We start from the raw sequence: 18,084 nt of genomic DNA on the forward strand, positions 1-18,084 counted from the left end.
CCATTCACTGGACATGTTGGTGTTCTATCTCCTATCTGTAAAATGGGTGTGATATTGATACTATCTTTATTCTAAGGCCATTTTGAAGATTGAATTATTAAAATGAACACAAAGTTCTTGCAGTAATATCTTAGGGGAAAAAATCAAGAATTTATCACTATTATGATTATCATAAAAGCTTTGGAGGTAGGGTGGGGAAAGTTTATATGTAAAATTTCAGGAATTAGAATGATGTCAGGAATTATCTACATCACAAGATATTATAGGAAAAAAAATAAACGAATGCCTGCATAAGTGTAAGAGGAAAATGTTTTTAACTTAGAAGCCTTTATCCAGCCAAGCTAACCCTTATGCATGAGGGACAACAAGCATATTCTTAGGACTTCAGAATTGTCACGTTGTTGTTGTTGTTGTTTTGCAGTTTTTTTGTTTTGTTTTGTTTTGTTTTTAACCACTCATGCATCCTTTTTCAAGAAACTCCTGGAGGACATGCTCCTTGAAAATAAGAAAGTAAATGAAAAAAGAAGATATTGGAAGACCAGAATCAAGAGCTCCAACAAAAGTGAGTAATAAAAGATAACCCAGGAGAATAACTATGCCAGCAGCCTACAGAAAACAGTGTAAATTGATGAGTGGGTCAGAGGTTTTCAGGAAAGAAACTGTCAGAAAAAGAAATAGAACCAATAAATTATTTCATGTATTGGAAAATATCATTGAGAACAGTTTGATCCATTAGTCTCAGCATTATGAAAAATTTCCTGTAAGTAAAAACTAAGTGAAATTTTTTAAAAATACGTAATTACTACAAGGAAACAACAAATATAAGGAAAAAATCATATTGTGTTATATGGCTCAGCAGTGAACCACATTTAAAAAATCATGATAAGTATGTGTTTAATGAAATCTATGTTATAACTCTACCTAGGAGGGAAAAAGGTGGTGACAGAAATTCTTATCTCCCGTAATAGTTCATTGTTGGCTAACATCAGGCACTTAGGAACTAAGAAAGCAGTGCAAGTTTAGTATTTAGAAATACACCGCATGGTCTCACTCATAGGTGGGAATTGAACAACGAGAACACTTGGACCCAGGAAGGGGAACATCACACACCAGGGCATGTCCTGGGGTGGGGGGAGGGGGGAGGGATAGCATTTGGAGATATACCTCATGTAAATGATGAGTTGATGGGTGCAGCACACCAACATGGCACATGTATACATATGTAACAAACCTGCACATTGTGCACATGTACCCTAGAACTTAAAGTATAATGAAATAAATAAATAAAATGCATAGGGTGCTAAATAACAGAAGAAAACATTAAACATTAAACAATTTGAAGTGGCTCACTGAAGAGCATGACAGGGATCAGGGAGAATGAAAATGTGTTCTTAGGATTTTGTAGTAGGACTTGAACTTTTCAACGGTGTGCCTAAATGGATACAATTGTAGATTCATTTTTAAACAGCATTTATTTAAAAACTTCTCACACTCTAATGTAAGTCTCCTTCAACCCTAGAACTCCTGTACCTTAGCTAAAATTCCATATGTTAGTTTTACCGACTCTTTCCCTGACCAGTTTTTAGGCTTCATATCCTCTTATAAATTTATTTTTATCTTGTTTCAGGACCTGCCAAAGACCTTCTGGGTTATAACAGCAAGTCTTTCCCATTAATGCTCCTGGCAGAGATGCCCAAAATATTCCTGATTGATTGAAGCCTCATTTGCTAGTCCCTCACTTTCGGGAGCACTAAATTCCTTTGCAAATTAAAAACAAACACAGCTGAACTATCTTATGTTTAATTTAGCCTAGTCCAGATTAATGGAACTTCAGGCAGCTTGGAAACCTTGGGAACTTTTCTGGGATAATGATAAAAGCTGTACATATTGGCATCGAAGTCTCTTCTTTAAATTCTTTTCAACTCAACATTTTAAATTCTAAAATGGTAGGTTTCTAGAGTATGTTTCTAGGTTCCATGTTTGTAAGGGGCATTGAGAGAGTAGACATAAAGAGTGATGATAAAATGGTTATTTTCAAAAAGAAACTACCTCTAAAAAATACATCAGATTTATCAAATTTGCTTTACAAGGTTTTCTCCACAAATTAACTTTGTCACAAAATACACATAATTGGTAACATAAGGGTCAGGAGAAAGTGTTTGATGCACCTGAAATGACAATACCTGCTTATTTTCCCCTTACTATATTAAACACATAAAGGCTTTCCTTTGATTCTAAAACTATAGCTGGAATGTACAGCTTATTTCTTCGAACTGGCAATGTTCAAGACTTTAGCTGTCTAATGTAATCTACCCATGCCTTTGCACAAGAAGGAAAACAAGTAAAAAAATAAAAACAGAAACAAAAACCCTCACCCTATTTTATCATGCTTATAACAACATGGTCTGGGGAGCTATTACAGTCTCAAACAGTGCATGCCTGTGTCACAGAGTGCCTTTAGAATATTTTTTTGTCCTGACTTTTAGAGCTTCTTTTTTTTTTAATGTTAACTCTCTTTGGTATGGCTATTAGGCTCTCCTACTACAGTTTATTCCCAGAACACTGCCCAGTGGAAGAATAGCCACTAGTATCTTCTAAATTACAGGAGTCTAGTTTCTCCATTTTTCCAGCGTGTTTGTATATCGCCATTTTCCCAAGAGAGTTCCAATTCATATGTTTTCCAGCAAAATTTAAAATAACAATAAATTTCATTAAGAAAATTGCCTGATTCAGATCCTAGATCCTAGAATATGTTGCGTGTCTGAGGAGGTGGTGGATCCAAGTCAGGTCCTTAGTTTTTAAGGGGTGAAATATGTAAATAGCTTAGGGTCCAGCAAAAAAAAAACAGTCTAAAGTTTGGAAAGATAAGAAACAATCACCCGAAGTTAAGTAAATGCAGATTAAAACTGTGAGTTTAGAGAATTTTTTTTTAAACAAGCGTACCAATAAGAAATACACTAATTAATTGGTTACTGACATCTGACTTAGACAAAGCTGTCTGCACACTGGTTGGAGATCCATAGCTTCCAGCTGGTGACATCTTCCAATTGAGGACAACAGACATACTGTAACTCCTATGTTTTGAGTAAACAGAGGCAGGAATTTAACTTTACAAGTTATCTTGTTAAGAATCACATTAAGATCTGGCAAAATATAACCACACAGAACTTGTTTGGAGCAGCAACTTGAAGTCATATTGGCATCTTATTCTACATTCAGCAACTACGAAATTTGACATACGAGTATGGAGGAGAGTGAGTCACTCATGCTAGATTAGAGTCTGGTGGTAAAGGGCAGCTTTCTGAAGAAAGATTATTTTTTCTCAATTGAATGAGGTAAAATACATATAATAAAAATTTACCATATTAACTCTTTTAAGGGTTTAGGTCAGTGGTGTAAATTATATTCATAATACTATACAACCACCACTATTATCCATCCTTAGAAATCTTTTACTCTTGCAAAACTGAAACTCCGTACGCATTAAGCCATAATTCCCTATTATTCCCTCCTGCAAGCCCCAGGAGCCACTATTCTACTTTCTGTTCCTATAGTTTTGATTACTCTAAGTATGTGGCTTATTTCACTTAGCATAGTCCTCAGGTTTCATTCAATTTAATGGTATATGCCAGAATGTCCTTTTCTTTAAAGGCTGAGAAATAGTCCGTTGTGTGTATACACCACATTTTGCTTAGCTATTCTTCTGTCACTGAACTCTTGAGCTGCTTCTAGGTTTCAGCTATTGTGCTATGAATATGGGTGTATAAATATCTTTTGAGATCCTGCTTTCAAATCTTTTATATACATACTCAGAAGTGAAATTGCTGGATCGCATGGTAATTCTATTTTTAATTTTTGAAAAATCATCATAAGGTTTTCTACAGTAGCTGTACCATTTTACATTCCCATCAACAGTGCAAAAAACATTACACATCCTCACAAACACTTATTTTCTGATTTTTTTGGGGGGTAGACATCCTAATGTGTGTGAGGTGATGTCTATAGTTTTGATTTGCATTTCCCTAATAAGTTAGTGATGTTGAATATCTTTCTATGTGCTTATCGTCCAGTGATATATCTTCCTTAAAGAAATGTTTATTAAAGTATTTTGACCATTTTTGAATCACATTTTTTTGTTATTGAATGTTAGTAGTTCTCTAAATATTATAGACATTAATCCCTTTTCAGATATATAATTTCCAATTTTTTTAATCCCAGAATTGTCTTTTTACTCGGTTGATGTTTATCATCTTTTGATGCATAATCTTAAAATGTTTTCTTGAAATGCAAATTTGTCTGTTTGTTTGCTTCCTTTGTCTTCTGTGTCATAATCAAGAAATGATTGCTAAATCAAATGTCCTGAAGGTTTGCCCTGCATTTTCCTCTATGAGTTCTATAGTTTCAGGATTTACAGTTAGGTATTTGATCAACTGTGAGTTAATTTTTATGTATCTGTTAAGTAAGGATTCAAATGTATTATTTTACATGCAGATATCCAGTTTTCACAGTAATATTTGTTGAAAAATTATCCTATTGGGATGACTGTAATTTTATTAAAGATCTCTTGTATATAATAAGTTTTTCTCTTTGTCTTTTAAAAGTTTGATTATATCATGTCTCAATGTGGATCTATTTGAGTTCTTCTAACTTGGATTTTGTTGAGCATCTTGGATATTTGTATTCGTGCCTTTCTTCAAATGTGGGAACTTTTCGCAATTATTTCTTCAAATATTCTCTCTTCTTCTTTCTCTCTCCATTTATCTTCTGAGACTCCCACAGTACATACACTGGTCTGCTTTATGGTGTCTCACAGTTCTCTTAGTCTCTATTTGATTTTTTCAAGTTTTTTGTTTGAAAGATGTAATCATTTCCATTGTCCTATCTTTAAGTATGTTGTTTTTTTTTCTTTGGCCGGCTGGAATCTGCCTTTGAACTCATCTAGTGATTTTTTTTTTGAATTTTAAGTCATCCTATATTTCAGCTCCAGACATTCTTTTTGGTTTCTTTTTAGTTGTTTCCCTTATTGATATTTCCATTTTGTTCATCCATCATTTTCTTGATTTTCACCACGTATTTCTTTCATTTTTTAAGCCTGTTTAAGACAGTTGTTTTGAAGTCTTTGTCTAGTAGATCAACCATCACATCTTTTTCAGGAACAATTTCTGTTGATTTCTTTCTTCAAATGGGCCCTTGTCTCCTGTTTCTTTTTATACATTGTGATTTTTTTTTTTTTTTTTTTTTTGGAAACCTGGACGTTTCAATCAAATTTGGCAACTGGAAAGCACATCCTCCCCTTTCCCAAGGATTTGTTGAGTTTTGCAATTTTTTTCAATGTTATGTGTTGTCTTTATGCTGAGGTTCAGCCTGCAGTATGAACATAAGTTCTTCTCAGGTTTTTGAGCCTTTCCCTGGGCATGTGTGGTCATGTTCTAATTTTATCTGTGTATGGAGCTGTTTTTAAATGTTCTAGTCTTTGTAAGTCTGGCTCCGAAAGGTGGGGGAAATGAAGTGGATAGGAAAATCCTGGCCCTAAATCCTCTGGAGGTTATTTCAACTGCAGGGGATAAGGGATGGCTCACAAAAATGACAGGAAGTACAATATCAATGGCAGTCTGCCTCTTTGTGCATTTCAGCAGTCAGAATACTGATCTCCAATAATTGGAGGACAAGATCCTTTTTGGTCATCCTGGTTCCCACAGGCTATGTATAAACTGATTCAGGAAGAAATTCACAGCTGCCCACCACAGGGCTGGGGTGAGAGACAGGTAATATCTACTGGACTAAGATCTTAAGTTGGCTGAAATTTATCACAATTTACCTTCCAAACCTTTTCCTCAAAGTTGCAACCCTTTAATAGAATCCAGAGTTCTCAAATAATTACGTCAGACAGATTCTGCCAGTACATTTTTGTCTAGGTAGAGAGACAGTTTCCTGGTATTTTTTATTCTGCCATCTGCTCAGAATTCTCTCCCAGAAGTCACATCCTATCTGGATATTTAAAGATGAGTAGACATTTGTCATGTCTGGGAGGGGAAGAAGTCAAGGCCATTTGAAACCTATCTTAGTTGAGGTTTAAGAAGTATGGTACATGCACAATAAATATTATGTTCTTAATTGCACATACAAGATTTTTTTTTAATTCTAAACAGTATTGCCCTACACCTCAGTGGCAAAAGCTTCAGGTTATCTATAACATCTATATTCCTCTTGTTACTTAAGTAAAACATAATAATTTTCTAGTCACATGACTTTCTAACTTCATTCTCCAGCTTTCTTTATTATTTGTTGTGACCATACAACTGGGTAATACAAATGGAAAGATTAAGTTGTTAAGTGGTTGTTCTACAAAACATTTACTTTGTAAGGTAAATAAAAGGCATATTACTTTCTCCTCCAGTTCTGTTTCTTCATCTCATGTAGTTGAGAGATTGGAGTTCAACAGACAATTTGAACCCAAGAATAGAGGTCACATACAGAGACGGTTTAACAATGATCTGAAAGTTCCCGGATTCATGAATCTTCTGTGGAATTATTCCACCAGTTCTGGATTCCCTATCTTTGGAATTATTGAAAATTAAAGGAAGTCACTGTCATGTTAGCTAAATCTGATCTTAATGGATACATCTTAGGAATTACCAACAATTTAGAGAGATCATTGGTGTAAATAATTTGGTCTTATGTTAGTTTCAGTTCATCTATCAAAATTAAACCTGAAAACTGAGTCATATTGAACAAAAAATATTTTATTATGGTCTCCGTTTAACAGTTTTCTTTTAATGCACATTTCTTCTTTATTTTTAGGTAAGCTGAATATTCAACTTTATTTAGGAGCACATTTTTGGAGAAAAAAATCACTTAAAAGCCTTTGTGTTTAATGATACAAAGAAATAGCAATCACTTTTAAAAGAGGTTATGGAAGGCTAGATTTTAAATCAGAACAGCAATGCAATTTTGAATAGAGATGGACAAGCCTCAGAAGGATTAGGATTTGGGTACTAATTTGCAAACAGGGTTTGTGTTTGGATTAGGATTTGACTCCAATTTTTCTTTAAGGATTTAGGTAAAGCTTTTATTAATCACTCATCCTAAAGAGTGGCTTGAATCTGTGTGATGGAACAATAGATATATTTTTTAATTTAATAAACTCAAATAAATGAAAAATCTATGAGTGATTCCAACTGCTATACCTGAGCTTTCTGCCTTTTAGATTCTGATGACTTTTAAAGAAAATATGCACTCTAGAAGTCCAATCAATTCTTAGAATCATTTAGAGATATTACATTACAAATAATGATGTCCATGTTGAAATTATTTGGGAGAATTTTTTAAAAATCAGACTTCTTAAACATGTTTATTTGTATGTTGTAAATATGCAATAATTGATCAAAGAATTCAAGAAAAGCATTCTTTATAACACACTTGTGTTATTGCAAATTTTCATATAATTGTTAGTTTAGATATCAGGCCTTAGCTAATTTGTATCTAAATGCATCTCAACCCACTCTCTCAAGTGGGGAAATGCTAAACTCCTTACCTTTTGTAAATGAAGAGGGAAAGATGAGGCAGATAAAAAGGGTAGGTAACTATGTCTTGGGAAGTCGGATTGGTAGCTTTACTCAAACTCGTTCAGTTCAAATCTTCCTGGATAGATGTGAATTGTGAGTTCTCACTATCCTGGTGAGTTCTGAATATCTGCTAATGTCCAGGAACTCCCACCCAGCCCAGGATATAGATCCCCCTCTCAATTATGGCAGGCAACACAAAAGACACTAAAATAGCCAGGATTAGAATGAATCTTAGATGGAACTCAAAAATCTCAGCAGGCCAGCTATACAGGCCAGTCTCTGATAGCCATTTCATTAATCTCTTAATAAGTGGTTGAATCATTGGACCACATTTACTGTATTATGATGGAGTTTTACTGTATTCAAAAGAAAGGTAAAACTGTTTTGAGTTAGACATTGTACATAGCACACAATTCAGTCCTTAGGTGATAGCTGAGAATCTCCCGTGAGTTGCTTATAAATACACATCCCTGCTGAAGTCCACCCCAGGAAATTCTGATTATTTTATCATTTTTTTTCTTTTTTTTCTTGTTTTATTTTAAGTTCTAGGGTACATGTGCACAACATTCAGGTTTGTTACATATGTATACATGTGCCATGTTGGTGTGCTGCACCCATTGACTTCTCATTTACATTAGGTATATCTCCTAATGCTATCCCTCCCAGCTCCCCACCCCACAACAGGTCCAGGTGTGTGATGTTCCCCTTCCTGTGTCCAAGTGTTCTCATTGTTCAGTTCCCACCTATGAGTGAGAGCATGCAGTGTTTGGTTTTTTGTCCTTCTGATAGTTTGCTCAGAATGATGGTTTCCAGCTTCATCCATGTCCCTACAAAGGACATGAACTCATCCTTTTTCATGGCTGCATAGTGTTCCATGGTGTATATGTGCCACATTTTCTTAATCCAGTCTATCATTGATGAACATTTGGGTTGATTCCAAGCCTTTGCTATTATGAATAGTGTCTCAATAAACGTATGTGTGCATGTGTCTTTATAGCAGCATGATTTATAGTCCTTTGGGTATATACCCAGTAATGGGATGGCTGGGTCAATTGGTATTTCTAGTTCTAGATCCTTGAGGAATCGCCACACTGTCTTCCACAATGGTTGAACTAGTTTACATTCCCACCACAAAATTTACTCACAAGGTAATAATTTACCTTAATGGTACTAAATATGAATAAGTATCAGAATCACTGAGAGTAGCATTTTGAAAATACAAATGCTTGGTCTGTGTTAAGATACAATAATCACAATGCAAATCAAAACCACAATGTGATTATTGTATCTTAACACAGACCAAGCATTTGTATTTTCAAGAAGTTACTCTCAGTAATTCTGATACTTATTCATATTTAGAACCATTAAGGTAAATTATTACCTTGTGAGTAAATTTTGTCTCTCAACCGGATGAAAACTCTCTTAAGGTTTCAGGACTTGCCTGTTTATGATTATTCCCCAGTAACTAAGACCACGCAGAATATATAGTGCCACTTTAATAAACATAATTCAGCAGCTTCAGGCTGGGCAAGGTGGCACATGCCTGTAATGCCAGCAGTTTGAGAGGCCAAGATGGGTGGATCATTTGAGATCAGGAGTTCAAGACCAGCCTGGCCAACAGGGTGAAACCCTGTCTCTACTAAAAAAAAAAAAAAAAAATTGCCAGTTGTGGTAGCATCTGCCTGTAATCCTAGCTACTCAGGAGGCTGAGGCAGGAGAATCGCTTGAACCTGGCAGCTGTAGGTTGCAGTGAGCTGAGATCATACCACTACACTCCAGCCTTGGTGACAGAGCAAGACTCTGTCTCAAAAAAATAAATAAATAAATAATAATAATAATAATAGTTCAGTAGCTTCACTTTTATTTAAACCCAGCCTTCCAACCCTGAGTATCTCTCTGCTCTAGAATAGAGAAGACGGTGGTAGAAATTAAACATAAATATATTAATTAATAATACATATATTATATTATACATATAATAATAATAACCATATATATAGAAACACACATACACATCTTTTACAAGCAGCTTAGCTATGGGAACCCTATCTAAGAGAAGTGGACACAATGAGGACAGTTTTCTATTGTCACAGCAGAGAAAGCAATGTCACATAACCCAAGTGGTGTTGAAAGTGAGGACAGTTTTCTATTGTCACAGCAGAGAAAGCAATGTCACATAACCCAAGTGGTGTTGAAAGTTGTCACTGCAGAAAAAGCAATGCCACATAACCCAAGTGATGTTCAAAGTCAAAGTTGGCAAGGAATTTATGGACTAAATGGATATTAGCAGTACAGATAGCTCAGCAAATGGTATGAAGAATGACCTGAAATAAGCAAAAAGACATCAGTCTATAAAGAGGCAGCTAGAGTAGGAGACAGGAAATGGCCAGGCAAAGACTCTGACCATGACTCAGGCGCCATCTCTCCCTGGGGATTCCCAGAGAGGTGGAGGCTATTATTAATCCTGCAGTCTTAGGGGAAAACGTAATAGTGAATAGTAACATTGCTCTGGCCCACAAAATTGGTGAGGCCTGAGGAATGCCAGAGTATGTACATGAACATAACTGGGGACTCGTACAAGTATTGGTGAAGAATATCTCTTAAGAAAATGACTATTTTCTGTTGGCCCATTGAGGTTCTGGCAGGTATTGGGAGATACTGTGACTGTAAATGTACTCAGCAGTTTAAAATTACTGGCAAATTGCTGATATATTCTTTGTGGAACTGGTCTTATTTTTATCTGAAAAACAATATGAAATAAAAATTATTAGTTTCCTTTTTACCCTGCTTTGTATTAAAAGGGAACCATAGGATTAAAAATAATGTTATACATACACAAAGCAACTTCATGATGTGCAAAAATATTTGTTCACTTAGCTTTTGTGCTTTGAAAAATCTTAGTCTGTACTGATAAGAAACTAAATTTATAACATAATAAGTCATACAGCACACTTTAGTGAACTGATTCTTTAAATTGAACAAAGAACTGAATAAGATTACTTAAATAAGTTTTCTTCTCTATCCTATGGGGCAGATTTTCTCTGTTGTGTTTTCCTTCCACTCAATGTAAGAAGCTAAGGACTCACCCACTGTTGTAATTTTGTTTTCGTTAAACTACAGAGCCTATCTTTAAGCATTCAACCCTATTTTTTTGTTATATGCAAATAACAATTCGAATTATAATAACATGTTTTGTAAGAAATAACGTTGGTCTCTATATGCCCACTATTCTTTGCTTTAATTGCAAATAATATCACCAAATGAATTTTCTTTTTCTCTTTTCTTTCTGTTTTTTTGTTTTGTTTTGTTTTGTTCTTTTTTTCTTAATTTCCACCCCATATGCAATTTGTAAAAATCCTCTAAAGTGATAGTGAGGGTAGTGAGGGCTTATTTGCTGCTGCTTTTCAGAGTAAAAGTGTCAGTGCTGACTTTGATTAAAAATATTTGCGGCCGGGCGCGGTGGCTCAAGCCTGTAATCCCAGCACTTTGGGAGGCCGAGACGGGCGGATCACGAGGTCAGGAGATGGAAACCATCCTGGCTAACACGGTGAAACCCCGTCTCTACTAAAAAATACAAAAAACTAGCCGGGCGAGGTGGCGGGCGTCTGTAGTCCCAGCTACTCCGGAGGCTGAGGTAGGAGAATGGCATGAACCCGGGAGGCGGAGCTTGCAGTGAGCTGAGATCCGGCCACAGCACTCCAGCCTGGGCGACAGAGCCAGACTCCCTCTCAAAAAAAAAAAAAAAAAAATATTTGCAGCCCTGTTTTCTTTGCTAGATTACATAGTCATAGCATACAAATTACTATTTTTTTCCACTTGATTGTTGGTAAACAAAGTAAACGTGATTGCTAAGATTATAGGCTCTAGAGCCAGACAGCCTGGATCAAATCCTGCCACTGAAGCTGTGTGACCTTGAACAACTTGTTTCACCTCTCTGTGCCTCAGTTTTGTCATCACTAAAATAAAGATTTTAATTATACTCACTCCATGAGCTGTAAGAGGGATAAACATATCAATATTTGTGAAGTGATTACAGCAGTGCTTGAAATTATTTTACAAATATTTAAATAAAGTGTTAAATGTTTAAGGTATGTGTTACAAGATTTTAAAATAAAATGTACTTTGCACATGTTTTTTATAACATTATTTGATATAGTAAATAATATATCTAATAATATATTATTATATGTATAATATATTTTCATTTTTCATTTATTTTCCTAAGGTTGGAGATTTCTAATAATTTGATACTATAAATAACAATAGAATAATATATGTAGATAAATATTTAACACTTTTACCATGAGTTTTTCAGGATTAACTTTTCCATGAGGAAATTATGATTGCAGCATATATATTTTCAAGGCCTTAGATGCTTACTACCAAATTTAGCTCTAACCTCTTGGGCCACCTGGCCTCACTTGTACTGGTAGTTTGCAAGAGAACATTTGCTTTTATCTACATGCTTACTAACACTAGGAATTAACTTTTATTTTTAACTTTTAACGTTGAGACAAATTTATATTCACATAGATTGCATGATCAGTACAGAGAAGCTGGCATACTCTTCACACTTATCTCTCTTATTAGATATATTCATTGTGAATTTATGCTACTAATTGGATATTAATTCTAACTAGATGCATATGTTAACTAAGTGATAAAGAAAATGTTATTTATCCATTAAAATGTCCATAACTCAACCAAAAATTTTTAGGTCTTAGAATTTGCTCCCAAACTTCGAACAGCATCTGAACACAGTATTTGGAACACTGTTCAATCATATGAAAGCCGGTTTTCAACTGTCGAGTGGAAATTAAATGCAATTGCATGATTATATTTGTAATGCTATGTTCAGTTCTGGGAAGCACAGTATAAAGGAGATATTGAAACCCTGAAGAAGATTCATAGGTGGAGCATAATATAATGGACAGAAGAAAGGAGATGATTATAGGAGAGAAAGAAAATTTGGGGAAAATTACACTTGTTTGGAAAAATTATCATGAAGTGATGTCACTGAAAGAAGTAGGCAGTACAACTGCATGTAGAATGACAACCAGTATGCAAGTTGTTCTAGGCATACTACTATTTTGTATAAATGATAAGGTTCTTCATTATTATTTTGCAGAAAAGAGAAAATATTTCATTGAATAGAGGCATATAATTGGGAATAGTAGTATTATCTACCTCATAATAATTATGTTCATCACTAAATGCATTGCCTAGTATACAGTCAATACTCATTAAATAGCAGTCATATTATTTTATTATGAATACTATCATTATTACAGTTGTTATTATTATAGTACATGATTTACTGCTTTGGCAAATATTAGATCCAATAGCTTATTTAAAATCATTTGAAGATTTGAGACAAAATGTTATTATTGGGTGGGAGGTTAGGCTACCTTACTGTATTATCCTTTTCCGGATATCAGGTTTAATTATTATAATTAAATTTCATCTACATTCAATGAGATATAATAGAAAAGCCTCACAATTTAATTCAGCTTTTCTCTACCTACCTAGGGGAGCTTTATAATATGCCATCCTCATCCTTTTTCTAGCCTAAAGAGAAATGACAACAAGAAATGGAAAGAGATTACAGAAAAAACAAAAGGATTAGATAAACCATAAACTAGTGAATTGCTTTCTGAGAAATCCAGAAATAATTCTGCTTTACAGCAGGTGATAAAATCATAAATTTAGCTACTAGGGAGACTGAGGCAGGAGAATCACTTGCACCTGGGAGGTGGGGATTGCAGTGAGGCGAGATTGTGCTACTCCACCTCAGACTGGCCAACAGAGCAAGACTCTGTCTCAAAAAGAAAAAATATCATAAATTATTCTGGTATTTTCATTTGCATGTAGTTGTGAAAGAATACTGATGAACCAAAGGCGTAATGTGTTTCTAATACTTGTTTCTTTCCCACCGTGGAGCCACCTCTTCTATTTTTCCTCTTCTACCTAAGTGGTAAAAATCATATAGCTTCTCAGAGAACTTGATTCTAATCAATCCATCCTGGTTCTCAAGGCACCAATGGAGTACTGAACCTCTGTCCTATCTACCCCGATAAATTGCTTGGACTCAACACTGTACTAAGAGGCAACACTCATATAAATTAGGTGTCGCTACAGAAATACTGTGCTAGTTTACATGTTGCAACTCAAGGATAACAGAATTGATTTAGCAAACATTTTAAGTCTTATATCAAAATAAATATCAATTATGAAATTTCCCGGCAAGGATGGGGACTTGGTAGGTAAGGCTGAAGGTGTACCTGAATGCCACACAAAAAAGTATGAACTCATTCGAGGAAAGAAAGTTGACTTGTGAAGCATGGCGAGTTATAAGTTAAGATCAAACTAAATAAGGTGCTGTTGGTGGACAGATAATATTGAGTAGGCCCAGTATAGATACACTTAACATCGTATTGGCACAGACTAAGTCTATAGTCAGAGTTTGTTTAAGGGGGCTCTGTGTTTCTCCACCATTCTAGCTCTTAAGGAGATCTTTAGCACTTAATACACTGATGCTTTACACTTTATCCCACAATGGTATCCATGAGAGAATGTCATAAAGAGCCAAACTTGAATCCTCATCAGTCTGACAAAGACTTAATACAGTTTCTGAAAAATGTGAACATTTCTGGAAAAGCACTGGGTCCCAAGCTTTGTATCATAGGTGTGAACTCCCTGGAATTCATCCTATGCAATATTGATAATTAAAGTACTGTCAATAGCGTTTGATGTGCATAGCAGATGGTATGTCCAATATAGGACCTTTGAGGGTCAGAAAAGGGTAAAACTGTTACACATAGTATCTCATAATTTCTGATTTAATCAATTTTACTGTAATGTTAAAATTTATGACTGACTCCCTTTCCATCAGTGATATAAAGATCTCTTTTCAAACTAATTATCGAATACTTTAATACAGAAGTTACAACATAGAAATGTATAATCAATTGCCTAAAGTCATTTTAAAATATAATTTCACCCAAGAACGATGAAATGAGGAAAGCTCTGCTAATGAATAAATATAATAGAACAAAAGATCACCATCCTGAAAATGAAGTTTAATAAATTATTCCAAAATGAAAACCCAGGGGAATTAATAGACTAAAGCTATTTTTTAGATTATTAAAACAACTTTTCCTAGTTTTGTGTCATCCATTTCTAAGTGTAGAAGAAAGAAAAAAAAAAAAAACCTCAACAAATTAAAGATGACAATGTTTACGACAGAGCATATATTTGACAGACTGATGAACAAGAGAATTTCAAGCAATTAAAGTATGCTTTGGAGGAGGGTCTTGCTATGAAAATATCAAAGGTATTTAAAGTTAGGTCTTTCTAATAGGTAATTATAATTTCTTCACACCTGGGTAAGTTGACAGGTAGGTTGGAAGAGTTAACATAAATCTCTTATACTGGTTAGAACAATTGCAGTCAGATAGGACTGAAGCACCCACTGCTGTAATCCCCTCATAACTATGCACCTCAGAAGTTTGATCAAGTTTTAGAGTTTTGAAAGTGAAACATGGATGAATGCTACTGAAATAATTGTTCAACAAATATTTCCAAATTAAGAGGAAACAAGACTTAATATGTACCCTAGGATTTGTTGTGCCTTCAGCCATCATCACCATCTCGCCTTGTCTACAGTCAGACAGATTCACCTCTTTTGGTTTAAAAGTTTAAAGCTATATTTCTCTGGCAGTGTGGTGGCATGTGATTTGGTTAATTAACTTAATTTTCTTGACTAGTTGTGTTTGAAGTCAGTTAAGGACGCAAAGCAGATGCATAGAAGCTTACCTGGCTACTTCAAATGTCCAGACTGCTGCATTTTAAGTCTCAGTTCTTACTAAAAAACTCGATAACTATCTAAAAAATTTGAAACCTATTTGTGTGTCTAAATCAGTGCTCAATTTTGCTATAACAAAACAGAAAGGCATTGAGAATAATTTGTTATTTGTAATAAGGTCCTGGAACTTGCAAATTAATTATTTTTTAAATTAGTGGATTTTTGTCAAGCTAAACAACTGGAGAGAAACACTTGTCAATATCATTTAATTGTTCTTTTACCTTCAGAACTGTTTTTGCATTTATGCCACAAAGGAAGATGACTCATGGATGTACTATTTTATTTACTGAAAATGTGGTCGAATACATCATATTACGTTCTTTTTTATGAGAACCCAAGGGAACAATTTCTTTCAGGCATCAAAATCAAGGAAACATGCACCTCTCCCGATTGTCTGGTATATCCTAGTAAGATTATAAATAGTAACATTAAGTCTGCTTTAACAAAATAGAATTTTTAGAATTAAGTTTTTGTCCTTTATTTTTATTTAACATTTTATTATGAAAAATTTCAAGTATATTCAAAATAAACAGAATAGTTATTTGCACTCTCATGTATCTGTCGTTAAAATTGAACAACTAATTTGCAGTTTTCGTTTCATATAACCACTTCCCATTTGTATGATTTTCATTATAATCACAGTTATTTTATTTAAAATTTACATATTTTAAACTGCACAAATATTAACTATCAAATTTTGATACAACTAAATAACCCAGAGCTCTATCAGGGTATATAACATTTCCATCTCCCCTTCCCACCCAATCCCAGTGTATCTTTAACAACTGAAAAGGTCCTTAGGGCATTTAATTTTGTTTTACTAGCTTCTTTTCCAGTGTTTTCTTTGTTCTCCTTCACCCAGATACTGTCTACATTCTTCAACTTGTTTATGTTATATGTATTTCTGTAACCTATTTTAAATATTTGGGGAGTAAATAAATAAGTAGATTAAATAATAGGGTGATTTTCAATGGGTTATTTTCAAATCGATATAAGTTGATACATTTTTAAAGAAAAAATGATGTGTCAACATAAAAATAATTTATTTTCAGAGGAAAGTTGACAATAATTTATGTTATCTATGGTATAAAATTATATTAAATTTAAAAATAATTTAATAAGCAGTTAGATCTACCTGAATTTCATTTAGAATATATATATATATAAAATTATAATCATTTGTGTAACTAGCATATGCTAGAATCCTTTACTTTCATTGTTATTGGTCTACCCTTTGATCTCAAAAATATGCGTTTGACATAATGGCTACAACCTTCGGTGGCAAAGTAGCTTGCTATGATTAGCTAATACTTTCTTATTAAAGTAATGAATTAACTTATTCATTAACTTCATTAATTTTAATGAATTTGTTTATAAAATTTCAAAAAAAGGATCTCTCCATAACAAAACTTTAAAATATCTAGAAGAGCATTCGTTCAACCATTGTAGAAGACAGCGTGGCTATTCCTCAAGGATCTAGAACCAGAAATACCATTTGACCCAGTAATCCCATTACTGGTTATATACCCAAAAGATTACGAATCATTCTACTATAAAGACACACGCACACGTAGGTTTATTGTGAAACTATTCACAATAGCAAAGACTTGGAACCAACCCAAATGTCCATCAGTGATAGACTGGATAAAGAAAATATAGCACATATACACCATGAAATACTATGCAGCTATAAAAAAGAATGAGTTCATGTCCTTTGCAGGGACATGAATGAAGCTGGAAACCATCATTCTCGGTAAACTAACACCAGAACAGAAAACCGAACACCGCATGTTCTCACTCATAAGTGGGAGTTGAACAATGAGAACACGTGGACACAGGGAGGGAAGCACCACATACCATGGCCTGTCAGGGTGTGGGGGGCTAGGGGAGAGATAGCATTAGGAGAAATATCTAATATAGGTAACGGGTTGACGGGTGCATCAAACCACCATGGCATGTGTATACCTATGTAACAAAATTGCACATTCTGTAAATGTAACCAAGAACTTAAAGCATAATAAAAAATAAAATAAAATAAAATATCTAGATGAGAATTTTTAAAAAGTTTTTAAAAATGTGGTTCCATATATTTGCTTATATTGATTAATAATAATCAGGAAAATTAATCAAAAGTTGAATATATAATTATTGCTACATACCAGAGTTTATTCTCTGAAATATTGCTTGAAATATAATAACATTAAATTCTCATAACAGTTGATTAAATATATGCTATTATCTCCTTTTTATAACTAAGAAAACTCTGGGCAGCCTAGAGGTCTGACATTCAACCTCTGGAACATGATAGCTGAGTCGAATTTCAACGCCAACAGTTACTAGCTATGACCTTGGTCAAGTGCTTCTGTTGCCCCTTTGCTATGTAACTGTGTCAAAACTAAGTAACTTGCATGAGCTTCTCTTTTTATCTCCCTCTCTCTCTATGTATATATGTCATCTCTTCCTCCATGGATTTTCCACATAGCTTGGGCTTCATGAGGTGAGGGGTTCTTAGGCTACTCACACTTTCATGTCTTGTGACAGCGACATACATAAGCCCATGGCACAATCTTTCTTTCCTTATCTTCAATATTTGACACCATGGCTATGCATCTACCACTGTCTAACCTTCTTAAGTTTTATATTACCTTTAAAAAT

This window comes from Colobus angolensis, unplaced genomic scaffold (assembly GCF_000951035.1).
Source record: "Colobus angolensis palliatus isolate OR3802 unplaced genomic scaffold, Cang.pa_1.0 Scaffold141, whole genome shotgun sequence".
In the NCBI taxonomy this organism is placed as follows: domain Eukaryota; kingdom Metazoa; phylum Chordata; class Mammalia; order Primates; family Cercopithecidae; genus Colobus; species Colobus angolensis.